Source organism: Limulus polyphemus, unplaced genomic scaffold, assembly GCF_000517525.1.
Source record: "Limulus polyphemus unplaced genomic scaffold, Limulus_polyphemus-2.1.2 Scaffold4481, whole genome shotgun sequence".
In the NCBI taxonomy this organism is placed as follows: domain Eukaryota; kingdom Metazoa; phylum Arthropoda; class Merostomata; order Xiphosura; family Limulidae; genus Limulus; species Limulus polyphemus.
In genome coordinates, this window is record NW_013670091.1 from 42,680 (window position 1) to 50,648 (window position 7,969).

The window sequence follows — 7,969 nt, forward strand, 5'->3', positions numbered from 1 at the left end:
AAAGTCAAGTGATTTTTTTATTAATCAGGACATTAACAATCTGATTGTAAGATGGAAAAGTATCATCGATAAAAATGGAGATTTTTTCATTTAATAAATGTTTTGTTTTGATACATAAGTTGTTAGGTTTTTTCTTATAAAAAAGCGACATTAATGTTTCGACGACCTAATACACACTACTATATTGATCTTAGGCTCCTCTGCTCTTACACTGATTTGCCAGTAAAACTGCATTGCATTTAATCATGAGCGAAATGTGTGAAATAGTATGGTAACATTTTACGTAAATTATCAACATTCTTTAACGTGTATACAACCTTACTCTGGGCAATTAATTTTCACACCTTCGTTCCTATAACAACCACAAAAACTAGTGTAGTGAATGTTTTGGAATTTGTTAAATGTAGCTTCTGAATCTATCCCACTCAAAGATTTACAACACAACCACCAAGTAATTATCATCTCTGTCAACGTGCACAGTCATGGTTGCTTTATGCTGAGTTAACATGTGTCTATTTTATTGCAATGTGCTTATTAGACCAAAAGTAAATCGTATAATAAAAGTCGCCTTAAGAATTTACACAGATTTTTATGCTGTTTGAAGTTAATAAATAATTTATGCATAAATTAAAATCTTATTTTTTCCTAACTGTAAAGGGCGGTTTTAATTAAAATGTAGTATTTACTTGTAACTTATTTGTTACTATGAATAATACTTTAAATAAAGCTACAAGTTTACTTTACATTGTTTATTCGTGTCGAAGATACTTATAATTGTTTTTCTTTCAAACATTAAAAACCAGATATTTACTGATAACATAAATACCTCAATTCTGACTCGTTAAACTTAAACTTGCAGAACTGTCTTCATATAATAACACTTCACTCTAAAATGTGTGACAGATGGCTTTCATTCTAAGAAGAAAGAGTTACCTACATCTGCTTACTGGACAAGATGATTTCAAAATTTTGTTTGTACTCTGAAGCCAACAAAGATCAAATGTTGGACTTATGCATACTAAAGTTGCTGTCAAGAGGTCCTGTTAAGATAACTATCATATTCAAGGCAGAAGGTTCAAAATTTATCTATGGTTAGAAAATTATGCAGATTTTGTTTTAATACAAGGGCTGCATGAAAGCTAAGAATCGGAATATTTTTACTATAGGAAAAGACGCCAGTACTACATGAAGTACAATTTGCTTTGGAATATTATTTACTAAAATTTCAGTGTCAGTAGCCAATTATGTCACCGTGGATATTCAAAATTAAAACCTAAAATGTTTGTTTTTATAAGGACTTCGATACTTAAAATACCTGGTTGTATTAGTTAGCAAAGCCTAGATTAAATAGAACAAGAACTTACTCAGAGATGAAATGTTCAAGAGCCTTTCCTTTGGCTTCCATATTGTAAGATTTTCACAAGAAATTGTGGACATTAAAAATATTCTCAAAATATCATGCTAGCCGAGTCAATTAAACTCGGTAAAAAGGTAGTACAAGGGTTACATACGTAGAAAATAACAACTAAAACCATTAATAACAACATCAGTACATAAACCTCCAAGAGGATAAAATGTTTACAATAACACCAGAATAGTACGAGATATCCTCCCTAATTACAAAAACAAACATGCTCAACGTAGCTATCGTCAAAACGAATGGCAGAATAACAATGGAAAAAAAAAGGTCCTGAGACTTTAACTGGTGATCCTCAGTATTAAGAATGTTAGTAGGTAATGTACCATGAACTCTTAAACTCTGAGAAATCCACTGTATAATTTTAAGACGAGAGAACACCATTAAGTGTATACTATGGATCTAAAGTAACAATTTAGATGTTTATCATCTGCCTTTGTAGCAAGTTTGATATGTGCAGAGCTAGCTTCGACCTTAGAGTTAACAATTCATTATTTTAATATAGAGGAAATCCAAGTTTTAATTAGCAGTTGTGATAATAAGGTCAAGACCAGTCTAAGTAAAGGTTATCTACCGTTGGAGTGTGAAGGGAAGCTGGGACTTGTGTTGACAGGCAAGGAAGTATCTGTGTCAAATTATGAGGTCTAGAAAGGTCACATCAAGGAGGCCTTTGCAACGCCTCTGCTTAAGTACCTGTTTAAAGTAGTGAAGAATTCTGTTTCAAAAACATGCCTTCTTTAGTTATAAATTTTGTAAAGCCTGAATAATTTCAAAAGTCCCTATTTTTTTAAGCCAAGAGAACACTGAAAGAAAGCAACAGAATGGATATCCCTATAATTTACTCACCTTCGAGATTCAATGGTCCAATCATATTGTTTATAAGAAGTGTCACACTTAGAACACATAATATACTGCCGATAGTATGCACCAATATCACCCAAACGAACAGGGTTGGATATACATGATCTATCCTGAAAGTATTCAAAACCAATGACTATGTACTTTGACAACATTGCTCTTTAAAATGTTACATCAGTACTTTAAGTATCTATAAGTCCTAACTTGTTTTGTCTAGCGAAATGATTAACAGCAAGTCCACTACACTAATGTCAGTGGATACACCAGTCTCAAATCCAGATCTGGGAAACTCTTCGGATACAGTCAAAGAAACTTTTCTCTACTTTAATATCTCCATCAGCAGTTTCCAGACTTCTGTGAGTTCAAAAACATGGAGACCTGGTTCAAAGCCCACAGAGGTAGATTGAATTTGCTGAGTTTCATTTGAAGTTTATCTGAGTTTGACATAGAAAATGGATCAGTAGAATAATGGAATTTTCCTTTTCTTGTGTGACTTAGAATCAGTTTGTTTGCTTGCTTGCTTGTTTTAGAGCAAAGCCACATTGGGCTGTCTGCTGTGTCTACTGCGGGAATCGAATCCCAGATTTAGCATTGTTAGTCTTAAACTCACCACTCTACCACCAGGGGAATGGCTTAGAATCAGATATTTTCATTTATTTTGATTTTATTCGGGTATCACACTCTACTTGAGAAGGTTCCCTTTAAAGTTAATAATTAGTGTGATAGAATCACATGATTTTATCTCATCAATAACCATCATAAAACGTGTAGATCACGGGAGGTGTTGGATATACAAGACTGTTTAATGTAGGCATTATCATTTAATATATTTTGCGAGTTAATATTTAATGATTGGTTAGTTTTCATAACAAGAGAGTTAAAAGTTAATCATTTTAAGGCTATAGTTATGACAAGTTTGGTTACGGAACTCGGTAAGAGTCATATGTTTTGTTTGCAATTACATTGTTGTCTAGGCTTTACTAATATTGTTTCCCCCAGTAGCACAGCGGTATGTCTGCGGACTTACAGCGCTAGAAATCGGGTTTCGATGCCCGTGGTGGGCAGAGCACAGAATGCCCATTGTGTAATATTGTGCTTAACAACAAACAAACAAAACTGATATCGTTGATGTCACATTACTCGAATCTTCTGTATATTTCGAGGACCCAGTGAATAAAGTGTAAATATAGGTGGCTCGTGAGCGCAAGTTAAGAAAAAGTGAGAAGTAAAGTAAAGTAGAAAAAAAGTTCAGTTCTGTCAGAAAATTAGTTAATAAAAGAAAACGTGAAGCTGGCGGGCATGTGTGTGATTAGCCATAACGGGCGATATTTTAAAGTGAGTTTCACAATTTAGTACAGTTAGGTAGAATACTTTGTCCTGTCAAAGGGTGTTCTAAAGTAATTGAACCCTCCTTTGTAGACTTTGACGAAAAGGAGACAATTATTTGAAGTTCGAGAAACAACTGTGGTAACCCACAGGGTAGTGTAAGTGAATTATTCACTGATACTATTGTGAGAAGAGTGGCGAAAAATAGTTCGTCTTGTCAATTTGGATTCTAAGGGAATTGAAATAGGCTAAGTGAGCTTTTGACAAGAAAAAAGAGAACTATTTAGAATTTGCGGTACAACTGTGATATACCTAGTGTAAGGAATTTTTGTACATATGTTCAACTTGTTTTGAATATATTATTTTAAAACAAGTGGAGAGTGTGCTGTCCGTTTATTGTCGAATTTATCACTAACAAGTCACAGACACCTACTGTAGAATAATCCTCAGCCCGTACATATACATGAAACCCTGATAGGAGGTAATATGCTAAATCTAATTAGACGAAGGATGAGCAAATTAATAAACAAAGATCAGGGTGAACATTGGATCCTGGAGTTACATGGGGCATGGGAAGAACATCTTGGCTACCAGGAGTCTAGTTAATATTAAATGAAGTTAGAAACAAACTATTCTTAACTTAATTAGACTGAATTACAAAGAGAAAAAATACACTATTAAGTTTATGAATAAAGAAAGTTAGAGATAACAGGTAGCCAAAATGAAATAATAATAATAACAAAATGTTATCTGAATCGTCACCATTTACGACCATTTCACTGTCTCAATGACTGTTCTCTCCCGTAAAAATTTAGCTTCACACTTTCGTCTATAGTAACCCTATACCTACTTTCACAGCTGTACACTTCTATCTTCTATAACCAGTCTATCGATCAACACAGGGCAAATTATCAGCTTTCTCCAATGTAGTCACAATCAAAGATCGTTACTTCGATTTTAAAGCTGTCTCTTGTATAAATGAAGCGACCTAGTGACAAGGTTTGAAGCTTTTAGAAATAAAAATAATTGTAACTGCAGTTTCGCCATAAATGTTAGATTCATATTACTGGTTACAACTAAGATCTTTAGATCATCAAATTTGTTTTGCATTACGTTCATAGCTTTCTCAACAATACTTTGCACAATGTTATTGTTCACACACAATGTCATCTTGTTGTGCAATCCTATAGAAAAAACAAATAAATCCAACTTTTAAGTTATTGGTCATAGTTATGGTTCTGCAAGATTTAATTTTTATGTTATGTTATTGATCAGGCTCTGAAGTTTTTATTAAGTTCTCCCGATGATCTTCCGAGTTCTTAACAATGTTCTCTTTATTTTCTGTCATTATTTTCTAGCTCAGTTTCTCTCTGAATTCCCAAAGTTGTAGCAATTATTAATAGTAAAACCACTCGTAACATCTAATAATTATGTAGTGGAATTGCACTTGCACTCTCTTAGGAGTAATATAACTGGAGTACCTACTGAGAAAAAACCCAAGTTATTGAATCCTAGAAATTCAAACCTTGTAAGTCCCATTGTTTAGAAAAACAACATACTGAAGTTTCACCTAACGAAAACATTTTACCTGTGGCTACTTTCATTCTCATTCTTGTAATGAATTCAGTATTACTAGAGAATAAATTTATCTCATATTCTTTACAAAACCTAAAACTTTTAAATATCTTATTGTATTATACTAACCTAACTACTATGCCCCACAGTGGCTCAGCGGTAAGACCAAAGGCTTATAACGCTAAATACCTGGTTTCGATATCCTTGGTGAGCACAGCACAGAGAGCCAATTGGGTAGCTTTGTGATTAATAATAAACCAAATAACTAAATAATTAATTACTCAAGTAGTGCTCCTGTGAGGGCAGTGACAGTATTTTTATATAAATCAGACTAAGTGAGAAAAAAAGGCGACTTTCTAGACAATATTGTCAACCTCATTTGTATAAAAGATACGTCGTTGGGGCTTTTACGGATGTAATCTAAAGACACTAAAGAGAATCTCTCTATATATTTATTATTTTCTGTGAACTAGTTTTATATACTAGGTCACTCATGATGAATGTTGCAGCAGAAACAAGGCACTTGTCCTTTTTAGACATTAGACTTTCAATAAACAGTTGCTAGTCTTTTCACAAATTCATTATGCTCTCCATACTGCTTTTGTAACCATAATTTAAACATAATTGAGCACACAAAAGGTTACTAACACTTTATAAGAACAGTTCATATATGCTAAAGGAGGAGCTTATTATCATGGAAAGACTGGAGCTCACATATCAGTGCATTTCTTTTGTCACAAATTGACGAGTATCTGGATGCACTGCATTATGTCTGTTGGTTCAATACACTAGATTTGGTTTTATTTTATTACAAAATCAAATTGGATGATGAAAGTATACCTAAGCTTGTTTTAGCACTCATGAAGTTCTGTATGAATTCTAAATAATGTCATTCAAGTTGTATGATACAGCTGTCACACTTAGAAGACTACAATGGAAGAGATTCCTAATCTATGAAGCTGAATTTCAGTTCCATGTTTCAGGTTGCTACTGAGAACCTGAACATGGTGTTTAGGTTTATCAAAGAAACATCCTTGAAATTTAAAGTTTCTTGATCACATAGTAAGAAGGTACAGAGTTTCCACTGATTTTTTCAAAGATCACAGTGGTCAAGGACTGGCCTCAGCTTGAGATCAAATGAGAAATCCACAGCCTTCTGGAGTTTATTCTATATTTTTATGGTTTATGGTCAATTTCTTAGATTAGTATATATATATATATATATATATATATTACTAGGAAGTAAGTTCGCGACAGTATGCATTTTGTATGGACAGATCAATGTGAGCAAGTAGAACCGTCCCTACAGTGTGGTTTGTTTGAGACACCTATGTTGACTTATCCTTAAAAGGACTGTCCAACCATCTTGAATGAATGCTGATACCAGTAAGAGTGGCATTGGAGTATTACTGTCTAAATAAATAATAGCAATGAGCATGCAAATGAACATTTGAACCACATACTATAGTTTTCTCAATGCCATTACTGTACAACAAAGAAGAAACTTCTTCTAATAGTATTATTTGTTAACCATTACTTGTGTTGTTGTAGGAAGTTTACTATTTAAATAGACCATACATCATTAAAACAACTGATGAACTTCAATGTACCACAATATCATGAATATTTCTGATTTGGTATTTTCGACCATTTTTACAGGTGTTCTAGCTTACCATCTGATCACAGAGGCTTCGTAAGATCTTGGGTATTCTTTAAATACTCACTATCTATTCACTGGTAAAGATAACAAAACAAAAAATTCACTATAAAATGCTAAACAACAATAATGTGAAAGCGGATGACCTTGCTGCATAACAGACATTCAGGAAAGCTGACTACAACTGTTGGAAACAACAATTTAAGCAGAGGAACCGGGGGTCAACCACACAGGTCTATACCTGGATGAGGCAAGTTATTCATTTAAGGCTGTCATACACTATATGTTCACACATATTTTAAGCTCCCCTCCACTTGAAATCTATAAACACTACATTTTTGGAGGATTGTAAGGCTGATCCCCATGAATTACCATGTTCAAGTCTCGCATATACCACCCTCAGGTAACATTTGCTTCATCTGTCTGTGGGCTACAACGATCACTAATTTCTATATTACAGTAAATGGTATAAAAAAAGGACACCATAAAAATAAGGAAGTTGGACTTAAACCCACAAACTAATTACTTTCTGAATTTACGAAAAGGCATGACATGGCCAATGGTTAGGGAGCTCTACTCGCAATCTGCGGGCCGTAGGTTTGGATCTCCATCACTAAATATGCTCATCCTTTCAGCCGTGGAAGCATTATAAAGTGAGGATCAATCCCACTGTTCGTTGGTAAAAGAATAGCCCAAGAGTTGGGGGTTGGTGTGTTGACTAGCGCCCTTCCTCTTGTCTATAACTCTAAACTAGCGTAGCTAGCCCTCGAGTAGCTTTATGTGAAATTTAAAACAAACAACTAAACAAATGTACGAAATAACATATGTAAAGCAACTTCTTTCTTTCACACATTCCATAAACGTAAGGGCAAATTCCGTTTTGAATTTTCAACACATTGGTTCAATGGGATGTTTAGTATGGACGCGTCTCATGCAGTTTGGTGAATTTTTGTTTGTTTGGAATTGAGCACAAAGCTACACAATGGGCTATCTGTGCTCTGCCCACCACGGGTATCGAAACCCGGTTTCTAGCGTTATAAGTCCGCAGACATACCGCTCTGCCACTGGGGGGGGGGGCAGTTTGGTAAATTCGTGCTTCAACTATAATTAGTTAATCGGCAGTCTGTTTGCAGGAA